Source organism: Quercus lobata, chromosome 4 (genome assembly GCF_001633185.2).
Source record: "Quercus lobata isolate SW786 chromosome 4, ValleyOak3.0 Primary Assembly, whole genome shotgun sequence".
NCBI classification, from domain to species: Eukaryota; Viridiplantae; Streptophyta; class Magnoliopsida; order Fagales; family Fagaceae; genus Quercus; species Quercus lobata.
Window position 1 is genome coordinate 53,187,336 of NC_044907.1, and position 7,643 is coordinate 53,194,978.

Genomic DNA, 7,643 nt, shown 5'->3' on the forward strand with positions numbered 1-7,643 from the left:
TTTCTCTTCTTTCTTTTGCTCTTTTTCTAGGTTTCCATGGGGTGGGTGGCCAGTAGTGGAGGTGGAGATTGGTGGTGGGCGTGGAGGTGGATGTGAAATTGAGAAACTTTGATTAAAGAGAGAGAGAGGGCTGAGATAGGTGATTTGCGAGGTGAGGTTGAGATCGGTGGTCGTTGGTGGTTGTGAAATGGAAGCAGAGATCCTTGGTGATAGATGGGTTGATCAGTTTGATGGGTTTTATTTGGTTTTGGTTTCATATAGGTTTTATGGGTTTTGAAATTTTTTTTTTTCAAATGGGTTTTATTAGTTTAATCTCAAATTGGTGAATTTGTGGGCACAAGCACCCGTGGTGTGTGGTGTCATCCTTATGGTTTGGGGGAGTACACCTAGGCCTAGGGTGGACCATGGAGGAGAAATGGAGTTGCCACCCAGATTAGCTCTAGGAACCATAAATATAGCACCTTTCGTAGAATGACTGATCTTTTACCAGAGCACGTGTCTGAAGTTTAGGTATGGGGATGGGAAGGTGTTAGGCACCTAACCCCACCCGACCTGTGGGTCAGCTTCCACTCATTGTATTCCAAGTCCTAATCTCATTATGTAAAGTTTTTATTTACAACTATGTTTTATGTTGGCTTTATTCCATGACAAAAAGTGTTGTAATTGCAATAAATTATTTCCTTGTATTTTGTGGGATTTTATTTTTTTGGGTTTAGTATTAAGTGGGTGAAGAATCAAGCTTGCAATGAAGATCAGTGCAATTTCGTGACTAGTTCGAGAGAAGCTTTCGAGTAAAGGTACCTGCTAAAATGTCATGCGTGAAGCACATGATTAGGAGCTGAAGAGTCATGCTAACCTGTCATTTCGTGAGTACTTCATGAGAAAGGCCATCTCGTGAGGTACCCGCAAAATTCTCAGTGTGACTCTTATACCCTTCACTTATACTATATATACCCTTATTACCCACAAAATAAAAAGGAGGCTATTCAGAAGAAAATCCTAGAGAGATTTCTACAACACACCCACCATCTTAGAGAGAGCTACTTATCCTTGAGTGAGAATTCCTTAGTAGTCTCTTCTCCTTCCGTTCTCCCATTGTTATACATTGAGAGGAGATTTATACCCAAACACAACTCACATCTATTCAGAGTGTAGAGAGTGTTTTAGAGCTTAGGAAGAATTTGGGATTTGCCAAAAGAACCGTTGAGACTTGGCAGATGCAATCGGGTGGTATTGCGGGGATCTGAATAACTAATGAAGACAAGACTCTGAAAATTTTGTTGGTATCTAGAGCTTGGAGGGCTCAAGTACATTGGGTAGATTAGGCTTAGAGGGTCTTTTTGATATTCATGTACTCCAACTTATTCACTAGTGAATCAATTTCGACTTAGAGGGTCGTGGAGAGGTTTTTTGCTGAGTTCTTTGGTTTCTTCTTCGATAACACGTTTCGGTGTTATCTTATACTTACATCTCTCTTCCCTTACTTTTTAAGCTTTATATTTATTGTTACTTGCTTGTGGTTATGGCTCAGAGAGTAGTTTCATTTATTGCGCTTATTTTACTCTTGTTCCGCTCTTAGATAAGTTAGAGTAAAAGCAATTAAGCTGTAATTTAAAATTGGGGGTCTAAACAAGTTATAGTGTTTTACACTAATTGAGCATTCACATTAAATGCAGATTCAATATGTTATTCTAACTCATACACACTCTAGCATGCATCTAAGGCAAACAACATGGCATCAATCATTCCAGATCTAATCATTCATCTATCGTGGCATTTAAACACACATCTCCAAGGGCAGAAACATCACATGGCAGAATCAAACAAAACATATTAAAGCATCTAAGCATCATAGACATGGCATTCAACCAAACATGTTCATGTTATTTAGACATATCAAGCTCATATTTCAACCAATGCATGTTCATGTGAGTGCATAACTTACCACACTTACCTCACTGTATCATAGCACTTATGCATCAATGCATATTTATGGTACCCAAGCAAATCAAAACCCTAATAAACATAAAAGGCATGAAACAAAGCAAAGCAAAACAAAACAAGGTAAACAGATGTATACAGATGTGAAAACTAGGTTAAATAGGGGCTAAACATGTAGATAAAACAAAGGAAAAACGAATAGAATGTGAATTAGGATTTTTGGGCAAGAGTATGTGTGCGCATACATAGGGCATGTGTACACAGCCCATCTGTATGCAAATGCATACTAGAGTATGAATATGCATGCAAGTAGCATGCACACACATACACGCCTTAAGAACCTTAACCCAGAAACTACATAAAAGAAACACAAAAATAAAGAGACTAACAACCTAACATGCTGAGAATGAAAACACAAAGAAAACCTAAACATTTTAGAACATCAAAACATGTAAACAAGCCAAAGAATTTTAGAAAAACCAAGAAAAGGTGAAGAGCCAAAGATAGAACCTTTACCTCAACACAAAAACTCCCTAGAGCTTGATTTTGATTGTTCCCCTCAATCAATCTAGCAACCAATTCACAAACGAGTTAGTAAACTTAGAACTCAAAAATCAAGGCTAGAAAAGGTCTCAATCAAGTAAAATTTGACTTGAGGATGTTTATGAAAAACTCCCTTTTTGATTCACTATTTTCTAGTGAATCTTATGTGTTTTAACACTAGAATTCGTCATTGAAAAATTACTATTTATGGTTTTATATAGTCAAAAAATAGGGGTTTAAGGCGGCTCCTAGACGATGTGGGATTCGTTCTAAACCTAGTTTAAATGCAGAAAACCTTTTCTTTCATAGTTTCTAGAACTCAAGCATGCACACGCATGAACATGTATGCGTACACATGAATGAAGCATGCGCACGCAGAGCTTGAGCATGCGTGTATGCGTACGCATGCCCTAGGGTTTCCATGGGCTTTATTTTCCAAAAATAGTTTATTTGGTCTAAAAATAAGTTATATTTTCCACAAATACTTTCCTTAAGTCAATTTTCATCTAATCGGACCCTAAACCAACCTTGGGTTTTAGAAGGTGTACAAAATACAATGTCTACAGCCTACTGTTTTGGTTTTGGTTTCGGTTTCACTATTTTGATCTTCTTTTTTTATCAGTTTGCTGGGTTTCAAGAACATGAATAATCATGTTCTGGGAAGAACATGAAGAACGTGTTCTTCCCAAAAACAAATAATGAAAAGAAAAAGAAATTAAATTAACTATTTTATTTCATTTTTTTTTTAAATAATAAGTTTGTAATTTTGTTTTATTGTTTTTCTGACATGGTTTTTTTTTTTTTTGTTAAATAAAATGTTGATGTGGCATTTTTAAATGACAAATAAAATTTCTTATTATTATTTTATTAGTCATGTCAGTATTTAATGTGCCAACAGTGCACTCCGTTTGCCACGTAGGACTTTTTAGTGAGTGGGTTGATGGTAGAGACTAAAATGGAAATGATTTTCTATTTTCAAGGATTGAGGTAGGTGCAAAATTAATTTAGAAACCAAAATGAGATTAGGCCCAAAATGTAGGGACTAAAAGTGTATTTTCGCCTTAAATCTTTTCATTTTATTACACTATGCATCAATAATGCTTCTTTTTTCTCTTCACTGGCTTTTAAAGAGGATTAAAAATTGGTGGATAAGGGATTACTAGATTTCATCTACGATGTATGCACAAAAGCTAAGGAAATACTTAGGCAAAGTTGTAGCCAAGTAATTTCTTGAAGCATAATGAGGTTCTCCTTAACTCAGCCAAATCTCTGGGAGTTGAAGTACTGAAATCCTGAGGCTTCATCCCAAATGAATATTGGAATTGAATAGGGGTTGGGGCATTGATTGGATTGGTATTACTTTTGACATCTATCGCTCTAGCTCTCACTTATGTCAACTGTGGGTATTCTTATTTCTCACATGAAGCATTTTATTGTAGGAGTTATGTATCAATGTCATCAAATTGATTGTGCAATATTGGTGAAGTGACAGTGTTAAATTAATTCAGAAGAATCGCAAAGCAATGATCAAGGTAATAGGATATGAGAAGGCATATGGTTAATAGGTGGCACAACTATCTCAAGTGATGATACAAACATAATGTCACGTGTATAGTATGTAGTGTGTTGTGACGATCATTGTTGATTCATAATTTATGTAATACCATTTGAGCAACACTACATGCAGCTGGTAACTTATTACCATATAATAAGGTTTTGAAATTAAAGTGGGAAATTCAAATTATTGAAATTTAAGATCAAGGAGGCCACCAACATTATACGCAAGACATGTGATGCCCATTATCGAAATATGCTCCTTTCTTGACATAGATTATATTCACAGAGATTAAATTTAGTACCATACAAATAAATGCTTCGGAGGGAGGAAGGGAGAGATTTACATTCCCTAAGGTAGAAGTACATAAAAGATTGCAAAATGAATTGCAACCAGCCAAGTTTAGGATGGATATGGTTTCAATCCACATACGCCCATTGTATTTTTGATAAGTCAGTGGTTAGATGCGAGCCAAGTTTATGATAGATGCGATTTCAATCCACATATGCCCGTTGTGTTTTGATAAGTCAGTGGTTAGACCCAAATGCTTTAGAGAGTTCAAGTCCAAAACTCAAACCAATTGGTCACCCATTGGCCACTATCATTGTGTTTCCATCTAAAACAATAAAATAGAGTTATTACTTAGGGTAGATTATAGTACACCCATTTATGGTTTGGCTTGTTTGCACTTTGCCTAACTATGGTTCAAAACTTAACACTTTGCCCACCTAAGATTATCTTCGTTAGTCTCCCGTTACCCATCTATGTTAAAAACACTTTTTTTAAGACTAAAACAAATTTTAAATGAATCAAAGAGTTAGGGTTTGAATTTTTTACAAAAAGTGATGAACATTACAATTGAAATTCCAAACAATTACAAATCAAAATTTTGAAATTAAAACTAGTACAAATCAAATGCCCACATATCACAACAAACACAACACAACACAGATCGGAGAGAGAGCCCACAAATCACAATAAACACAAAACAAAAGTTCCACCATGGGTATGAGTTTGGTTTAGATCGGAGAGAGAGAGAGAGAGAGAAAGGAAAAGCTTGAGGTCATGGGTTTGGTGTAGATCAAAGAAAACAAAGAGGGTTTAAGAGAGAAATTGTTGAGTTGGAGGTGGTTTGGTGCAAAATGAAGATGGCTTTAAACTAAGATCGGTGGTGGATCAGCCATCTACTTGAGCTGTTGCTCGCCGCGTCACACCACCACCATCACGCAATCTTGGATCTCCTTCTCTTTGTGTGTGTTGTTGATATGGTGTGTGTCTAAAAGTGTGCAATTTTGATGTAGTTGTCTAGGATTTTTGTGAATGTCTGAAAGTGTGGCTGAAAGGATTTTTTTTTTTTTTTTTGAAATTAGACTATAAACATAACAACAAACTCCCTGGTGCTTACCTTTCTGCTGAAATTCTATGCCAATTTTCACAAAGCCTGTAACTAGTGCCTGAGGAAGGGCTTGAAGCCACTCTTCCCTATTGCTTTCTTGAGGGATCACACTCAAAACATTATCCAATAAGTTCTCCTTTGCAAAGATAGCAGTTGATATACCATTATGTCCATCAAAAATCTGCCAAGAAGAATCTAGTGCGTATTATATCCATTAGGGGATTATATTGACACTCCATTTGGTCGCTAAGAAAAGGATGGAAAAAATAAGAAACCAAACTTGAATGATAAGGGTCGTTTGGTAGAGGAGATTGAGTAATGTTGTTTGTAGTTTTTTGAAATATGTATGGGTGAAAAAGTGTGTGAAAATGTGTGTAATGTTGTTTAAAAACTGAAAATGAGTTGTTTAACAACTCTATCAAACGGGGCCTAAATTTCCCATAGTTGAGACCACTAAAAACCAAGACTTCTATTCAACATCACCAAATTCAACTTCTAAGTTGGCTTTGCATGTTTTTTTTTTCTCAGCAACCAAATAAAGGGTATTTAATTATTTCACAAAGTAGTTGATGAGTAATGAGTTAGTATATATGGGATGGAAATAATACTACAAAAATAGAAAATGATGTCAATGGATTTCCTAGAACCGTCAACATCATTTTCAAAGGTGTAAAGTTTAGAGGGCGTTTGGTCACTGATTTCAAAACATAGTGTTCAGTGTTTAAAAACATAGTATTTGTTTGGTGGACCATTCCGCAATAGGGCCGTTTGAAAAACATTGTTCAAAACATATGTTTAAAATAATGGTTTTGGAAATCACCTCCGGGTTGATTTTTAACAACAAAAACTAGTGTTCAGTGGCACTTCCGTAATTAGGTTGAACACTATTATGGGCCCACCTGGTCAGCTTTTTTGAAAGAATTGTCTCCTCTCTTCCTCTCATCTCTTCACACCAAATTAACAAGGATCTCTCTCAACCACATAGATAGTAACTCAGCGGCATTAATTTTGTACTTTGCTCAGCTTTTTTGTACAATCTAACACACACATACCAAACAAATATTTTATGTTTTTGAACAATGAAACATGTTATTTAAATCATGATACCAAACACATTTTTTTGTTTTATAAACACTAAAAACACGTATTTCAACAACACTTTTTTAACTATAGTTTTCATATCTTTTTAAACAACAATTTTTGAACTCTATGGCCAAACGGGCCCTTAGGATTTTTGAAAAAGTTTTTTTGGATCTGCGCAAATACGATTTTTTTTTTTTGGGGGGGGGGGGGGGGATTGATTGGCTCAAGACCATCCATACCAAGAGGAAGTATGTTCATGAATTTGGAATTACAAATTTTACAAATCTACTTTTAGATCTTATTTCTCTTATATATATATATATATATATATATATATTGGAGGAGAGAGACATAAAAGTTGAGCAAAAGACATATTTGCCATTGTTTTTAACAGAGGTGGGTAACTGGAGATTAAAAGAGGTAATCTGAGGTGGAGCAAAGTGTTAAGTTTGAACCGTGGGTAGGCAAAGTGCAAATGGGGCAAACCATAGATGGGTTCACTGTAATTTGCCCTATTACTTATCAGTGAGTGAAGTAGAAAAAAAAAAAAAAAAGAGAAAAGAATATCCTTTCGTGAAAATAATTAGGCTTAAATGTTTAGTGTTAGATAAAAAATTGGTAGATATAATTTTTTTTTTTTTTTAAGGAGAATATCTAGATCTTTTTGAGTATCTAACTATTCTCTCACGTTTATCCATTCTCCCGTTCTACACACATCAGTGAGCGTGACCCCAAGATGTTGACTAGTGGTTTTGAACTCTTAGGAATTGCTAAGCCAATTTAGGGTTAGATATATTCAATAAGGAAAAATAACTACAACAATAAATCAAAGTTAATAATCACGTTAGCAAGAATGATTGGGGGCAGCTAGGAGTGGCCTTTTATTTCTTGCCACATTAGTGATGCACAAAAGAAAAATAAAGGAAATATCATAAATACAAAGTTGTTTATGTATCATGAGAAGGTAACCTAATGATAGAAAGCTCCTATGGCCCATCACCATGCAAGTCGGAGGTTGTAAATTCAAGAAGTGGTACATCCATTTAAAGCTTGGGTGGTCTCATGTCATGCATGACAAGTTTTACATGGATTGAGGGTAGCGAATACACATGCAAAACATTAATG